This window comes from Oncorhynchus nerka, linkage group LG7, assembly GCF_034236695.1.
Source record: "Oncorhynchus nerka isolate Pitt River linkage group LG7, Oner_Uvic_2.0, whole genome shotgun sequence".
Taxonomy (NCBI): domain Eukaryota; kingdom Metazoa; phylum Chordata; class Actinopteri; order Salmoniformes; family Salmonidae; genus Oncorhynchus; species Oncorhynchus nerka.
In genome coordinates this window covers 76,728,872-76,745,575 of record NC_088402.1, presented here as the reverse complement: position 1 = coordinate 76,745,575, position 16,704 = coordinate 76,728,872, and the positions used below count along the sequence as shown (strand labels likewise).

The 16,704-nt window shown below is 43.2% G+C and overlaps 1 pseudogene; it reads left to right on the top strand.

Moving 5' to 3' along the window:
• The first annotated feature begins 46 nt into the window (after positions 1–46).
• On the top strand, positions 47–14,926 carry LOC115132421 (caspase-9-like; annotated as a pseudogene).
• Positions 14,927–16,704: the final 1,778 nt, after the last annotated feature.

The window sequence follows — 16,704 nt, the reverse complement described above, 5'->3', positions numbered from 1 at the left end:
GAGGGGAGAGAAGCGTGGGGAGTGATCACACGGAGCTGGTAAAAAAAACACATATTTATCACCACTGCTTGTCATTATAGTTTCTGTATTCTATTTATTTCCATTTACGACAACTGTATAAGCCATTTTTGGTATTTTAAAACTCAGGACTTCCGCGTAGCTCTCTGTGGTCGACATCGTTTCAATAACATATATCTTAACGCTTTACCTAACTAGGGGTGTATTCATTAGTCGTACTCCGTTGCAAAACGTTGTGTCTGTTACAAAATGTTGCGTTGGCAACGGAAACCGTTTATCGTTTACTCTAGGAACCAAACCAGCGTGCCTTTTATAATGAGTTGAATTGAGAAATAACTGCTCAACATTGTTCAAATTATGTGTTTTTGGTCCCACCAATGTGTCCCAAAACACAATTTTTAGATGGTTATAGCTAGGCAGGTACATTTCCACAGTTTTTTATGAGCCAGACAGTTCAAATCCTGGGTCTGCCTTGGGAACAGTAGTTGGAATGTGAGTTGGCACCCACAGTATCGGAATCCTATATCCCAGCTGCTCCATGGGCCCCACGCCCTCTGCTCTGACCTCTCCACTCCAAACTGTGTATGTATGTGTGTCTTTTGAAGGGGTTGGGATAAAGCGGAAGTCGAATTTCTGTTCAATTGGACAATAAAGTCATCTTCTTCTCTGCCTGTTTGCTGTTTGTATTGATCATTGATATTTTGTAGTACTGGGACTGTCTTTGTAAATACATATGTTTTAAGAACACTTATTGTAAACTGATTTGGTAATTTCTCTTCTCCGCCACAGTCATTGTAGATCTCCTGTTCCATGCTTCATAAAGCCTAAGCCTACAGAATGGAGGAAAGACACAAAAGGATTCTCCAACGCAATAGGGTCAATCTCGTGAGAGACCTGAACCCGTCAGATATGTATCATGGACTTCTGTCAAAAGGAATATTTACTCAAGGCATGATCGACGAGATAAAGGTAGTGTGTGATGGTATGCTTCTTGACTATTATTGTCTGTTTTGAAAGAATCCCGATGATAAACATCATCATGATTAGGCTATTCTCAGTCTGGTGTGTGAGACTATGAACAGGTTACCTGAATTATTACCATGCGTCATAGGCCACTGTTTCAGTTCTCAAAAGCACATACCTTGTTCCTCTATTTCAGAGCTCAGGGATCAGACAAGACCAGGCCAGGCAGTTGGTTCGAGACCTGGAGACCCGCGGGAGTTTGGCGTTCCCAGCTTTAATAGAGTGCCTTCATGAGACAGGGCAGCATAGTTTAGCAGAGCTCCTACTGGATGGAGAACCACAAAACCAGCCAGTCGTTAGGCCTTTACCAGTTTGTGAGTAGGCATGTGTAGTCATTCATTACAATATCGGTCCATACTGCTGAAATTCTTATATTTGCTCTGGACTGCTCTATGTTGACAGACTCACCTATGGACACTGTCAAGCCTGTTCAAGTGGTAACCCCTGTCTATCCAACTCAATCAGTGAAGCCTATGCCCACCACACCCATTCCATGTACAGTGGCAAGAAAAAGTATGTGAACCTTTTGGAAATAGCTGGATTTCTGCATAAATTGGTCATACATTTTGATATGATCTTCATCTAGGTCACAACAATAGACAAACACAGTCTGCTTAAACTAATAACACACAAACAATTATATGTGTTCATGTTTTTATTGAACACACTGTGTAAACATTCACAGTGCAGGGTGGGAAAAGTATGTGAACCCTTGAATTTAATAACTGTTTGACCCTCCTTTGGCAGCAATAACGTTTTCTGTAGTTGTGGATCAGACATGCACAATGGTCAGGAGGAATTTTGGACCAATTCTCTTTACAAAACTGTTTCAGTTCAGCAATATTATTGGGATGTCTGGTGTGAACTGCTCTCTTGAGGTAATGCCAGAACATCTCAATCGGGTTGAGGTCAGGACTCTGACTGGGCCATTCCAGAAGGCGTATTTTCTTCTGTTGAAGCCATTCTGTTTTTGATTTACTTCTGTGTTTTGAGTTCTTGTCCTGTTTCATCACACAACTTCTGTTGAGCTTCAATTGGCGGATAGATAGCCTAACATTCTCCTGCAAAATGTCTTGATAAACTTGGGAATTCAATTTTCCGTCGATGATAGCAAGCTGTCCAGGCCCTGAGCCAGCAAAGCAGCCCCAAACCATGATGCTCCCTCCACCATACTTTACAGGTGGGATGATGTTTTGATGTTGGTGTGCTGTGCCTTTTTTTCTCCACACATAGTATTGTGTGTTCCTTCCAAACAACTCAACTGTAGTTTCATCTGTCCACAGAATATTTTGCCAATAGCGCTGTGGAACATCCAGGTGCACTTTTGCAAACTTCAGATGTGCATCAATGTTGTTTTTGGACAGCAGTGGCTTCTTCCATGGAGTCCTCCCATGAACACCATTCTTGTTTAGTGTTTTATGTATTGAAGACTCATCAACAGAGATGTTAGCATGTTCCAGAGATTTCTGTAAGTCTTTAGCTGACACTCTAGGATTCCTCTTAACCTCATTGAGCATTCTGCGCAGTGCTCTTGCAGTCATCATTGCAGGACAGCCCCTCCTAGGGAGAGTAGCAACAGTGCTGAACTTTCTCCATTTATAGACAATTTGTCTTAGTGCACTGATGAACATCAAGGCTTTTAGGGATACTTTTGTAACCCTTTCCAACTTTATGCAAGTCAACAATTCTTAATCTTAGGTCTACTGAGATCTCTTTTGTTCGAGGCATGGTTCACATCATGCAATGCTTCTCGTAAGTAGCAAACTCAAATTTTGTGGGTGTTTTTTATAGGGCAAGGCAGCTCTAACCAACATCTCCAATCTCGTCTCATTGATGGGATTCCAGTTTAGCTGACTCCTGACTCCAATTAGCTTTTGTCATTAGCCTAGGGCAGTGGTTCTTAACCTGGGTTCGATCGAACCCCAGGGGTTCGGTGAGTCAGTCTCAGGGGTTCGGTGGAGGTCAAGACACACATCCGACTCATATGATTCGTGATGACACGCCCCGCTTGGCCATCATTGGCTGCAGGTGATCACGCTACATCGTTTGGCCTATCTGTGCTGCAGGGAATTTGGTGCGCTCAGTAGTCGACTTGTGACTGTTGTGATGGTACGTCTTGTGATTTCTTTCTTAATATTTTAATCCCTTCATACTTACTATGTCGAGCAAAAAAAGAATGTGTTCGGACGAATATGTACAATATAAATTCACATGTATAACGGAACATGATGGGAGTCAGCGTCCTAACTGCATGATTTACAATGCCAAGTTGAGAAATTCTAGTCCTGCACCGGCAAAACTTAGAGAACACTTCTGCGTGGAGATGGAAAATACAAGAACACAACGCTTGCTGAATTCAAGGTTGTAGTATCTGGGATCGACATCTGTTTATATTAGTTACTGTGCTGTTACTAAGCAGTAATGCATTACGGCAGTGTTACGTTACTACACCTAATAGGAAATGCACATGCGCACTGGAATGCCGGGAACTGTAGAGCACGAGGGGTTTTTGGACTAAACGACAACTAACTGTACTCCCGTCTCCTGCCTGGTCATTTCTCCACAACACAAATATTACAGTGGCGACGAGGTGATTAAACTACATAAACGGACATTGCTTGAAGGGAAGAATGTTGCGTGAGTAATGAAACTCAATTTTTTTTTAATGTAATTCGTCAGTTATTTTTTATTTTCTTTCGCCAGTAGAGTAGGCTAAACACTGCTAGCACTGCTAGTACAGTATTCAGGAGCTGCCAAGTAGCAAGACTATTGGAGTCCAGAATAGCGACACTGCCCTCTGGTGGTTAAATAAAAAACTGTCATTGAACCCATTGAAATTAGGCGATCTCAGTGGAGAAATATTGTCAAGGAAGAAAAAAAAAAAAGGAAGAAGGGACGTAAACACGGTGTGTACATTAATACAAATGAGTGCAGTGAATGAAGTAATTGCAGAAACTTCTGAAGTGAAGAAGTAGATGAATATTCAGAAAATTAAGGAATATAAGGAAACTGAACAATTAACTGTGAAAATGGCAACCATTGGTCGAGTACCAGAGTTTGAGGCTACAAAAGAGGATTTTGATTCCTATTTGGAGCGGTTTGAGCGTTGGCTGGCTGCAAATGAAATCAAAGATGGAAAGAAAGCAGACGTATTTCTCTGTTTTGGGTCCAACTGAGTATGGATTGCTGAAAGGTCTCATTGAACCAATGAAAGCAGTGGAGTTGAACTATGCAGAACTGACTGAAACTCTTTCAAGGTATTTCAAGCCTAAGCCAATTCTCATTGCAGAACGTTTCAGATTTTACCAACGTCACCAGAGTCAAGGGGAAACCGTGGCTGACTACATCCGTGCTTTGAAAAGGCTGGCAAGTACATGTGAGTTTGCACGATTTCTTGATGATGCTCTCCGAGACAAGTTTGTATGTGGTCTCACAGGTGAAGCATATCACAGAAGGCTCCTGTCAGAGAAGGACCTGACCTTTAAGAAATCCTGTGATATAGCACTTGGACTCGAGCTTGCCCACAGGGATACTATTGAGCTATCGGGACATGCAGAACGTCAGAAAGGTGTTCACAAGGTCAGTGATGCACGTGGTGGAAAAAGCTCACAAAAGTCACACTTTTTTCAGTCCCGTCCTCAAGGTTACACAAGAACAAAGCAGCCCACATCTCAAAGGTCTAAGCCAAGTTGCTACAGATGTGGGGAGATAATCATCAGCACAGTGAATGTCGATTCCAAAGGAAAAGTGCCACAATTGTGGAAAGGTTGGACATTTGCAGAGAGTGTGTAAAGCCTCGAAACGCACGGCAAGAGCGCACAAAGTGTCAGACGCAGCACAAGAAGAGGAAGGTACAACTGAAACAGTAGTGGAACTGTTCACAGTGTACACAGCTCAACAATTAAAATATGGAATCTATCTCAACATGGAGTTAGCAGGAAAACCAGTTAAAATGCAGCTGGACACCGGAGCGTCTGTATCCCTGGTTCCAGAGAGACTCTACAAAGAAAAACTGAAAGAGTGCCCTCTTCAGCCCGCGTCCATCCGCCTTTCTTCATACACTGGTGACACTATTCCTGTGTTAGGGCAGATCCAGGTACCAGTCCGGTATGAGGGGAAGGAGTGGACGCTACCGCTTGTCATTGTTAAAGGAGAAAAATCAGCCTTGCTAGGCAGAAACTGGCTACAAAAGATCAAGTTGAACTGGGGAGAAATCTTCAGTCTGAGAAATGACAAACCAGTGAGTCAGGCTACACTCACTAACATGCTGGAGAAGCACAAAGAACCTTTCAAAGATGGCTACGGTGAAATACAAGACTTCACAGCAAAAGTCAGAGTGCAAGAAGGAACCAAGCCTATCTTTCACAAACCACGTCCAGTTCCCTATGCTCTTAAGGAAGCAGTAGAGAAGGAACTGGACCGCCTACAGAAGAATAACATAATAACGAAAGTAGCGAGGAGCGACTGGGCCGCTCCGATTATTGTAGTCCCAAAGAAAGACAAGACCGTCAGAATGTGCGGTGACTACAAGGTCACAGTAAATCGCTGCATACTACCAGAGGAATATCCACTACCAAACGCTGAAGATCTGTTTGCCACTCTAGCTGGTGGGAAGGTTTTCAGTAAGCTGGACCTGGCATTCGCTTATCAGCAACTGAAGCTGGATCCGGAGTCAGAACAGTATCTGACCATCAATACACACAAGGGGCTATTCAGATTCAATCGCTTGGCCTATGGAATCTCGACAGCTCCAGCGATATTCCAACAAACAATGGATCAGATCTTGGACGGTATAGACCATGTTGTGTGCTTCATGGACGACATCCTCGTGTCAGCACCAACCATTGGAGAGCACCTTGTAGTGCTGGACAAAGTGATGTCAAGACTGGAGAAATACGGAGTGAGAATGAAACGCAGCAAGTGTGAGTTCCTCCAGGACTCAGTGGAGTATCTCGGATACAAGATTGATGCACAAGGCCTGCACCCAACCAACAGCAAGGTGGAAGCAATCGTAAACGCTCCAGCACCCACAAATATCTCAGAGCTGAGGTCATTTTTGGGGCTCCTGAACTATTACGGAAAGTTTGTGGCAAACTTGTCCACATTGTTGCATCCGCTTCACCAACTGCTGCAGGCCGATACAAAGTGGAATTGGTCCCCACAATGCGAAGAAGCATTCAAGACTTGCAAACAGCGTCTGCTAAAGAGCAAGTGGCTTGCCCACTATAACACAGAGATGAAGCTGAGACTCGCGTGTGATGCATCTCCATACGGAGTAGGAGCCGTCATCTCACATGTTCTACCGTCAGGTGAAGAACACCCTATTGCATTTGCATCACGGACTCTGTCACCAAGTGAGAAAAATTATGCTCAAATTGAGAAGGAAGCCCTGAGCATAATATTCGGAGTGAAGAAGTTTCACAAATACCTCTACGGAAGGAAGTTCCAACTGCTGACAGATCACAAGCCTCTGTTGGCCATCCTTGGACCAAAATCAGCTGTACCAACCCTTGCGGCACTTCGAATGCAACGTTGGGCTCTGATATTGTTAGCCTACGACTACAAGATTGAGTACAGACGATCCAGTGATCACGCAAATGCCGATGCACTATCGAGACTACCGTGCAATAGTGACTCCGACAGTGAAGATGATAGAGCAGTCTTCCAGATCTCTCTCATTGATGAACTGCCCATATCTGCTTCTGACATAGCAGAGGAAACAAGGAAAGACCCAGTGCTTTCCAAAGTCTTGGACTTAACATTAGGCGGTTGGCCAACCTTCGTAAATGACGATAACCTTCGTCCATTCATCGACAAGAAAGACCAGTTGTCCACTGATCAAGGGTGTGTTCTGTGGGGATCAAGGGTGGTGGTACCTCACAAATTCCAGAGGAGACTGCTATCTGACCTGCATGAGGGACATCCAGGGATCACTCGAATGAAAGCACTCGCTCGCAGTTATCTGTGGTGGCCTGGACTGGATCAGGACATTCAACAGCATGTAGGCCACTGCTCACCTTGTGAAGCTGTTCGCAACAAGCCTGCGGCTGCACCTCTTCATCCATGGTCCTGGGCTGCTACACCTTGGGAACGCATCCATGTGGATTACGCCGAAATTGACAAGCAACACTTCCTTGTTGTCGTCGATGTCCATTCCAAGTGGATGGAAGTGTTCCCTACTCAACTGACCACAGCTGAGAAGACCATCAATCTTCTCAGACACCTGTTTGCATCCTTTGGACTAGTCAAGGAGCTCGTATCGGACAATGGCCCTCCGTTCACGTCAAACGATTTTGAAATGTTTCTCAAGAACAATGGGGTAAGGCACATCCTGTCACCACCTTACCATCCGGCATCAAACGGAGCAGCGGAGAGAGCCGTGCAAACCTTTAAGAAGGCCTGGACTAGACTCGAGGTTCAGTCTGTGCCCATCCACCAAAGGCTTCCCGGTTCCTGTTTACTTACCGTAACACCCCACACACAGTAACGGAATGTACACCAGCTGAACTGTTTCTGAAACGCCAACCACGTACCCGCCTGACATTGTTGAAACCAGACTTGTCAAGCACTGTGGCAAAGCACCAGCTACAGCAGAAGAAAGCTCATGACAGACACTCAAAGACTGTCAGATAATTCAAAGAGGGAGAGAGGGTGATGGTACGTGATTTCAGACACCCCAAGCGCCTGTGGAACTCAGGTGTGATCTTGCAACGCAGAGGACCTTTGACTTACCAAGTCCAAATTGGTCATCGCCAGGTCAACGTTCATGTGGATCATCTGCTACGGTCCAACGCCCCAGCAGAGACATACCGAGAGAACAAGAACAATAACGACCCCCAGGACTATTCTCCTGACTGTGGACGTACGGGAGAGACAGAGCCTGACCTTCCACCCGAACCTGGCCCACTACAGGAAGCCCAGGAGGAGCGGAGATATCCTATTCGACAGCGAAGGGCACCTCAAAGGCTTGACCTGTGAGTTGAAATGGTTAAGGAGGTAACGGACAGTAAAACAAACACTTTAATATGTCCTAGATAAAAGGGAAGAAAAAGGACATTACCTGGGTTAGTTATTAGGACACAAACTGCATCTTCGGGGCAGAATAATCCCCTGGATTTGTGCTGGGCTCTGAAAAGTCTGCTTCAACCCAGTAGTTGAAAAATGTTTAAGAATGCATTGTTCAGATATTGCATTAGTAATTACCTAACATATTTACCTTGTTCTCTGGGAGTTAAACACTATGGGGGAGGAGTGTAGTATCTGGGATCTACATCTGTTTATATTAGTTACTGTGCTGTTACTAAGCAGTAATGCATTACGGCAGTGTTACGTTACTACACCTAATAGGAAATGCACATGCGCACTGGAATGCCGGGAACTGTAGAGCACGAGGGGTTTTTGGACTAAACGACAACTAACTGTACTCCCGTCTCCTGCCTGGTCATTTCTCCACAACACAAATATTACAAAGGTGAAGAGAGCCAGATTCGATGAAAAGGCTACTCTGCCTGTTCTCGGCTTTGTACCCATCAACAAACTGATCCTCACAGCATCGTACGAAGTTGCTTACCTGATCGCAAAGCAGGGCAAACCACACACCATTGGTGAAACACTCATAAAACCAGCTGTGTTGAAGATGGTGAATATCATGCTGGGAAAAGAGGCTGAAGTTAAGTTATCCCAAATTCCTCTTTGAAATGACACCATCAGCGACAGAATAGAGGACATGAGCAAAGACATCTTTGCTCAAGTAGTTGCAGATCTGATTTCAAGCCCGGCAAAATTCTGCCTTCAACTCGACGAGACCACAGACGTTTCTAATCTAAGCCAGCTTGCTGTATTCGTGCGCTATATGAAAGATGACTTGATAAAGGAAGATTGTTTATTTTGTAAGCCTCTTACAACAACTAAGGCAGCCGATGTGAAGAAACTTGTGGATGACTTCTTCAAAGACAACAATCTTTCGTGGGATATGGTTTCTGCAGTTTGTTCGGACGGAGCTCCAGTCATGCTGGGAAGAAAGTCTGGTTTTGGTGCGCTAGTGAAAGCCGATGCACCACACATCATTGTTACGCATTGTATTCTGCACAGGCATGCATTGGCAACAAAAACCTTGCCTCCAAAACTGGCAGAAGTATTAAAAATTGTAGTGGAATGCGTGAACTATGTGCAAACTAGTGCTCTGAGGCCCCGCATCTTCAGTGAGCTGTGTAAAGAAATGGGCTCTGAATTCGAGGTACTTCTGTACCATTCTAACGTTCTGTGTTTATCCCGGGGACAGGTGCTGAATCGTGTTTTTGTCGTGCGTATGGAATTAGCCCTGTTTTTGCAAGAGCACCAACATTGTCATGCAGATTGCTTCAAAAATCCTGAGTTCATTCTCATTTTAGCAAACATGGCTGATATCTTCGCAGCTCTCAATCATCTCAATCAAAAGATGCAGGGCGGTGGAGTCAACATCATCGAAGAGGAGGAAAACCTGAAGGCTTTTCAAAAAAAGCTACCGTTATGGAAACGACGAACAGAGAACGATAACTTCGCAAACTTTCCCCTGCTGGACGACTGTGTAAGTAAGATCGAAGATGTATCTGGAATCTGAGACATTTCTGTACCCGCTGAACTGAAGCAAGCAATTGACACGCACTTAGATGAACTTGCAAAGTCTCTAGACGGATACTTCCCTACAAGAGAGTCATATCCAGCATGGGTAAGACAGCCGTTCACGTGTTGAGACAGATGTCAATGATGAATACCTCGATGAAATCATTGAAATTCAGCAGAGCCAGGTTCAACAGCAACTCTTCAGAACAACAACGCTTTCAACGTTTTGGTGTCAACAAATGGTAACGTACCCTGTTATTGCTAAGAAAGCTCTGGAGATTTTCATACCGTTTGTTACAACATATCTTTGCGAGCAATCCTTTTCGAGGATGCTGGACATGAAAAGGAACAGACTTTGTAGTGAAAATGACATGAGAATGGCACTTGCCAAGGTGAAGCCGTACATTTCTGAACTGGTCTCTGAAAGGCAACAGCAGAAGTCACACTGATTTGCAGTAAATATTCATTATTATGTTTTTGTTTTTGTGTGAAAATCATGTTTTGATGATTTTGTTCTTTGAACACAGTGATGTTGATGCACAGTTAATTTTGTGCACCAGTAAAATATATACCTATGTTTTGAGTTAATAAAATCATATTTTATTTTTCCAATTAAGAAGGGTTCGGTGAATGCGCATATGAAACTGGTGGGGTTCAGTACCTCCAACAAGGTTAAGAACCACTGGCCTAGGGGTTCACATACTTTCCCCAACCTACACTGTGAATGTTTAAATGATATATTCAATATAGACAAGAAAAATACAATAATTTGTGTGTTATTAGTTTAAGCACACAACGTTTGTCTATCGTTGTGACTTAGATGAAGATCAGATCAAATTTGATGACAAATGTATGCAGAAATCCAAGTTATTCAAAAAGGTTCACACACTTCTTCTTGCCACTGTAAGTGTTCACATCAATTTTCTGTAAGGAATTTGAGTCTGCATATTCAAGTATAAATGTGGTGATGTTTATTCCATGTTTATTCCATGCTTATTACAGCCCCTGAAAGGGAGTTTGGAAAACCTAGGACAACAGGAAGAGTTAGACGTGACAGTATCCAGGTAAGTTATCTTGCCTTTTGGTTCTATTTACTGTAGGCTAAATTAAGCATCAGTTCCCTATTGTGGTTTTTGACAGTACTCTCTAAAGGAATTGTTGTATCTCAGTTATGTTGAATTTAACTTATAATATAACACACAATATCCTATAAACAGGGCGTTGGAAAGTATTCAGACCCCTTACCTTTTCCCACATTTTTTTCTGTTACAGCCTTATTTAAAATGGATTAAATAAACAATTGTCCTCATCAATCTACACACAATACCCCATAATGACAAAGCGAAAACAGGTTTTAGAAATTTTGGCAATTTTATAAAAATTTAAAACAGAAATACCTTATTTGTGTAGGTATTCAGACCCTTTGCTATGAGACTCGAAATTGAGCTCAGGTGCACCCTGTTTCCATTGATCATCCTTGAGATGCATCTCCAACTTTATTGGAGTCCACCTGTGGTAAATTCAATTGATTGGACATGATTTGGAAAGGCAATATATGGGGAGAAGGGCCTTGGTCAGGGAGGTGACCAAGATCCCGATGGTCACTCTGACCGAGCTCTAGAGTTCCTCTGTGGGGATGAGAACCTTCCAGAAGGACAACCGTCTCTGCAGCACTCCACCAATCAGGCCTTTATGGTAGAATGGCCAGACAGAATCCACTCTTCAGTAAAAGGCACATGACAGCCCGCTTGGAGTTTGCCAAAAGGCACCTAAAGGACTCTCAGACCATGAGAAACAAGATTATTAAGGTCTGATGAAAGCAAGATTGAACTCTTTGGCCTGAATGCCAAGCGTCACATCTGGAGGAAACCAGGCACCTCTCATCACCTGGCTAATACCATCCCTACGGTGAAGGATGTTGATGGCAGCATCATGCTGTGGAGATGTTTATCAGCGGCAGGGACTGGGAGACTAGTCACGATCAAGGGAAAGATGAACGGAGCAAAGTACAAAGAGATCCTTGATGAAAACCTGCTCCAAAGTGCTCAGGACCTCAGACTGGGGCGAAGGTTCACCTTCCAACGGGACAACAACCCTAAGCACACAGCCAAGACAACGCAGGATTGGCTTCGGGCCAAGTCTCGGAATATCCTTGAGTGGCCCAGCCAGTACCTGGACTTAGCTGTGCAGCGACGCACCCCATAGCTATGCAGCGACGCACCCCATACAACCTGACAGAGCTTGAGAGGATCTGCTGAGAAGAATGGGAGAAACTCACCAAATACAGGTGTGCCAAGCTTGTAGCACCATACCCAAGAAGACACGAGGCTGTAATTGTTGCCAAAGGTACTTCAACAAAGTACTGATTAAAGTGTCTGAATACTTACTTAAATATGATATTTCCACATACTCTGTATCTTGCCAAGTCAAGATTGCAACAAGTCTAAATTTGAGTCCAACCAGTTCCCTGATTGTTTGGATATACTGTGGAATCTTTGCATGCTTTACTTTCATATTCTCTCAGAGTTATAAGATGGATGCCAACCCCTGTGGACACTGTCTGATCATAAACAATGTCGATTTTGAGCCTAAGTCGGAGCTGAGTAAGCGCACAGGGTCCAACATAGACTGTGAAAAACTGGAAAGAAGATTCAAATCTCTGAACTTTATTGTTCTTGTCAAAAGAAACCTGAAACAAAAGGTGAGGATGTCCCCAGCTACCTTCCTGTTTAGCCTACTAGTTTAGTTTATAAATATTCATGTTTTACTGGCCAAGTGATCCAATGCTTACATTAATCACTATATTTCAGCAAATAAAGCAGGAGCTTTTGGCTTTGTCCAAGATGGATCATTCACAATATGACTGCTGTGTGGTGATCATGTTATCACATGGGACGGAGGTAAGACTCTTTCTATCCTTTTACAAATGCATAGAAAGTGTAAGCATTTTTGTCTTTCAGGAGATTAATAATGTTAATCCATTTCATTGCATATTTTCATGTGTGTAACAATCGCTTCCCCGGTGCAGTGCATGGAGTGGATGGGCCCAATGTCCCAGTTCAGCACATTACCAACTACCTGAACGGTCAGAACTGTCTTTCCCTACAGGGCAAGCCAAAGATCTTCTTCATCCAGGCCTGTGGGGGAGGTAAGGCAACTTCACTAGCTATAATAGTTGCTCATGCTTAATTATTACTTACTATTGCTTATGCAGCACTGTAACAACAATGTTATGAAGGTGTTGAAATAATAGTCTGTACACTGGGTTACATCTCCGACAGTGGAGGAAGTATTTGGGGGCTAGTGGAACTAGTCTCGCTCTGTCAGTCCTCACACAGGATTCTTGTTTGAGAAACCCAGAATGGCTGGAGTCATTTGTTATAACTTGTATAATGTTCTGTACATTGTGGACTGGCAGGTGAGAGAGACACAGGCTTTGAGGTGTCTCCTGACGAGGCGAGGCCTTGAATTGGAGGAACAGGTGACCAGACAGATGCAATGCCCATGTCCTCCAGCAGTGACTCTCTGAGCACTTAGTCTGATGAGCCAGACGCAAAGGCCACACTACCCACAGCCAGCGACATACTGGTGTCCTACTCCACCTTCCCAGGCGTGTGTGTGCATGTGTTTCTGTCAAATACAGTAAATCTTTGTGGTTATCAATCCCAGAAAGTGTTGTTAGTGTGTCTGTCGCTCTGATGGCTGTTTGTCGGTGTGACTTGTACAGGTTACGTCTCCTGGGGAGATACCCAGGCTGGATCCTGGTATGTAGAGACACTGGATAACACGTTGGAAGAGAATGCTGCCACCGATGACCTGGTCACCATGTTAATGATGGTGAGTTTGTTGTCTTTTTAAAATACTAAAGTATTATCCTCTTATGAAGCTTTCCATGTTGTTTGTGTTCAGGTAAACCATGAAGTTTCAGAATACACGGCCAACGGCCTCTACAAACAGATGCCTGGTTCCTTTAACTTTCTACGTAAACTTCTCTACTTCCAAGCCCTGCCCTGCCAGAGACCAATCGTGTCATGACAACACAGTGTTTCACTCTCAGGAAATTGTCTCTTCATGTGCCCTTTTAAAACAATTCCAATTTTCTCTATCAATGTTTATTTGGATATGTGATCAAAGAGTACCAAGATTGTAATTTTGTTGACATTTTTCTAATGTTCTTTCATTTCATGTTTTTACACTCAACATTTTTGAGAATTCAAAATCATTGTGAAAATCAAAAGAATTGCAGCGGAAAAAACCAATGGTTTACCTTGAGAAGCTCTGAGAAATATCAATCAGGACTGTTGATGACCTTACTATTAGCCAGAAAATAAATTGTATATAATATGTAATTTCCATGTTGAGTGAATTAGTTTCAGGTGAATATTTAGTGAATGGCTGTGCTGTACTTTAGGTTAACAATGTGATGTCCAAAATGTATTGTGTAATTGTGTTCTGGTCATATTTGTACACTGTTTTTAAAATGATTTTAATTTTGTTTTAAGGTTTAAAGGTTACCGTTGCAACATTTCTTTGGTATGGGGGGTGCCTGTGAGTCATTGTGGCTTTCAAATGCAGTAAGCAGGATTCAGGAGTTTGATAATTATAAAGTATATTGATGTTTCGACATGCGAAGGGAAATTCCTGAAAGAGATACTAAATTCTAAAATCCACGTCTGGGTCCCTCAATTCCCACTTCCAGGGGTTGGAATCCATTGATATTAGAAGTGTTTAATATTTTTGGGCTGATCCTTTTGATTTATATCATAGATGTCTGACCACAGCTGTGCAGTACAATTCCAATTGACTTGGTCCACAAGCAAGCCAGCTCCAGGGACAACTTGAAGACCAATCTGTAATGGTGAATTATTTTTATTTATATTCCAAATCACAGCATTGTGGTTTCTGAGGCCTGCAACACAAATAATCATTTGCCATTCTTGAATCCAAGAGAAGCAGAGGAGCCAGCTCTAACCCGAGAACAGATCACAATTTACAATGCTGTCATCAAGGCAAAGCGTGGCTACTTTGAAGAATATAAAATACATTTTGATTTGTTAACACTGTTTTGGTTACTATATGATTCCATATGTGTTATTTCATAGTTGTGATGTCTTCACTATTATTCTACAATGTGGAAGATAGTAAAACACTAAAGAAAATCCCTTGAATGAGTAGGTGTGTCCAAACTTTTGACTGGTACTGTATGTGTTAATGTCATGGGATGTGCAATGCAATTTACTACCGATTTGGCATCTGGATTAAATAAAACTTTTGTTCCATATTACAGTGGCTAATGCATATGCATTACATGCAGGTAAAGTGTAATTATACTGTAGTTATATAGTACTACGCTTTACCATACATGCCTATGTAACTACCCTGTTTAAGGCCATTTAATACACATGAAAATACAAATCTTGTGTTGATCAGTGTTGTTGGAGCCTAGCTTTTGAGAGGGAGTGGGAACATAGTGGAATGAGCTGCAGCTGAAATGCCAGGGTTAAACTCTTAATTATCGTTCTGCTTCTTAGAGCTTGGTGAGACTGTGGTTGTCCCATGGTTATTTGACATAACCTTCCCACAACGTTCTGGGATGGTGCAGGATAGTTGCTTGGCTTTGGAACATTCTCAGCCCATTTAAGGAACTTTTGGGGGGGGCTTTCCTTACTTTAACAGAATGTTTCCTAAAAGTTCAAACATTGTTACATTTAGTTTCATTTTAGGTAATGTTCTAGGCAAGTTCTCCAACTTGTTTGACATTGGGAATGTTCTCAAAAGGTTCAGAGAATGTTAAAAACAACGTTCTCCTGTGGGAATTTCAATACTTCAGCATAACATTTCCACAATGTTCTATTTAAATGTTTTAATGTTCTTAAATTCAAATCAAAGTTTATTTGTCTCGTGCGCTGAATACAACAGGTGTAGTAGACCTTACAGTGAAATGCTTACTTACAGGCTCTAACCAATAGTGCAAAAAAGGTATTAGGTGAACAATAGGTAAATAAAGAAATAAAACAACAGTAAAAAGACAGGCTATATACAGTAGTGAGGCTATAAATGTCATGTTATGTCTTGTCCCTGTGCTTTCTCTTCTCTTCGTTTCCCCCTGCTGGTCGTATTAGGTTACTATCTCTATCGTTCCGTTCCTGCTCCCAGCTCCCCATTCTCCTAACGACCTCGTTTACTCTCTCACACCTGTCTCCTCTTTTGCCCTCTGATTAAGTCTCTATTTCTCTCTCTGTTTCTGCTTCTGTCCTTGTTGGATTCTTGTTTGCTTTGCCCTTGTCCCGTCCTGTCGTAATCTGCCTCTTCATCAGATGCTGCGTGTGAGCAGGTGTCTCTGTCCTCTACGGCCCGCGCCTACCCGGAGGGACCAGCAGTCTGTTGCCGCTAGCCCTGCTATTCTCTTCTACTACTAGAAGGGGGACTCTCCTGTAAAGATAGAGGATTTATGTTTTCCCTGTTTGGACATCTCCTGTAAAGATTGAGGATTTATGTTTTCCCTGTTTGGACATTAAAATACTCTGTTTCTGTTAAATCACTTTTGGGTCCTCACTCACCTGCATGACAGAAGAATCCGACCAAGAATGGACCCAGCGACTTCGGATCCTCTCTGCTCGGCCGTCGAGATCCAGGGAGCGATGCTAGGCAGACACGAGCAGGAATTGTCTGCTGCTCGACATGCCGTTGAGACCCTGGCTGCCCAAGTCTCCGACCTCTCGAAACATTTTCACAATCTCCGCCTCGATCCACCGGCTACTTCCAGGGCTTCCGAGTCTCCGGAGCCCAGAATTAATGACCCACCGTGTTACTCTGGGGAGCCCACTGAATGCCGCTCGTTCCTCACCCAGTGTGATATTGTGTTCTCTCTCCAGCCCAACACGTACTCCAGGGGTACAGCTCGTATCGCCTACGTCATATCTCTCCTTACTGGACGGGCTCGTGAGTGGGGCACGGCAATCTGGGAGGCAAGGGCTGAGTGTACTAACCAGTATCAGAACTTTTTTGAAGGAGAGATGAAGGTACGGGTTTTTTCGATCGGAACGAGCCGGCGTTCAGTTT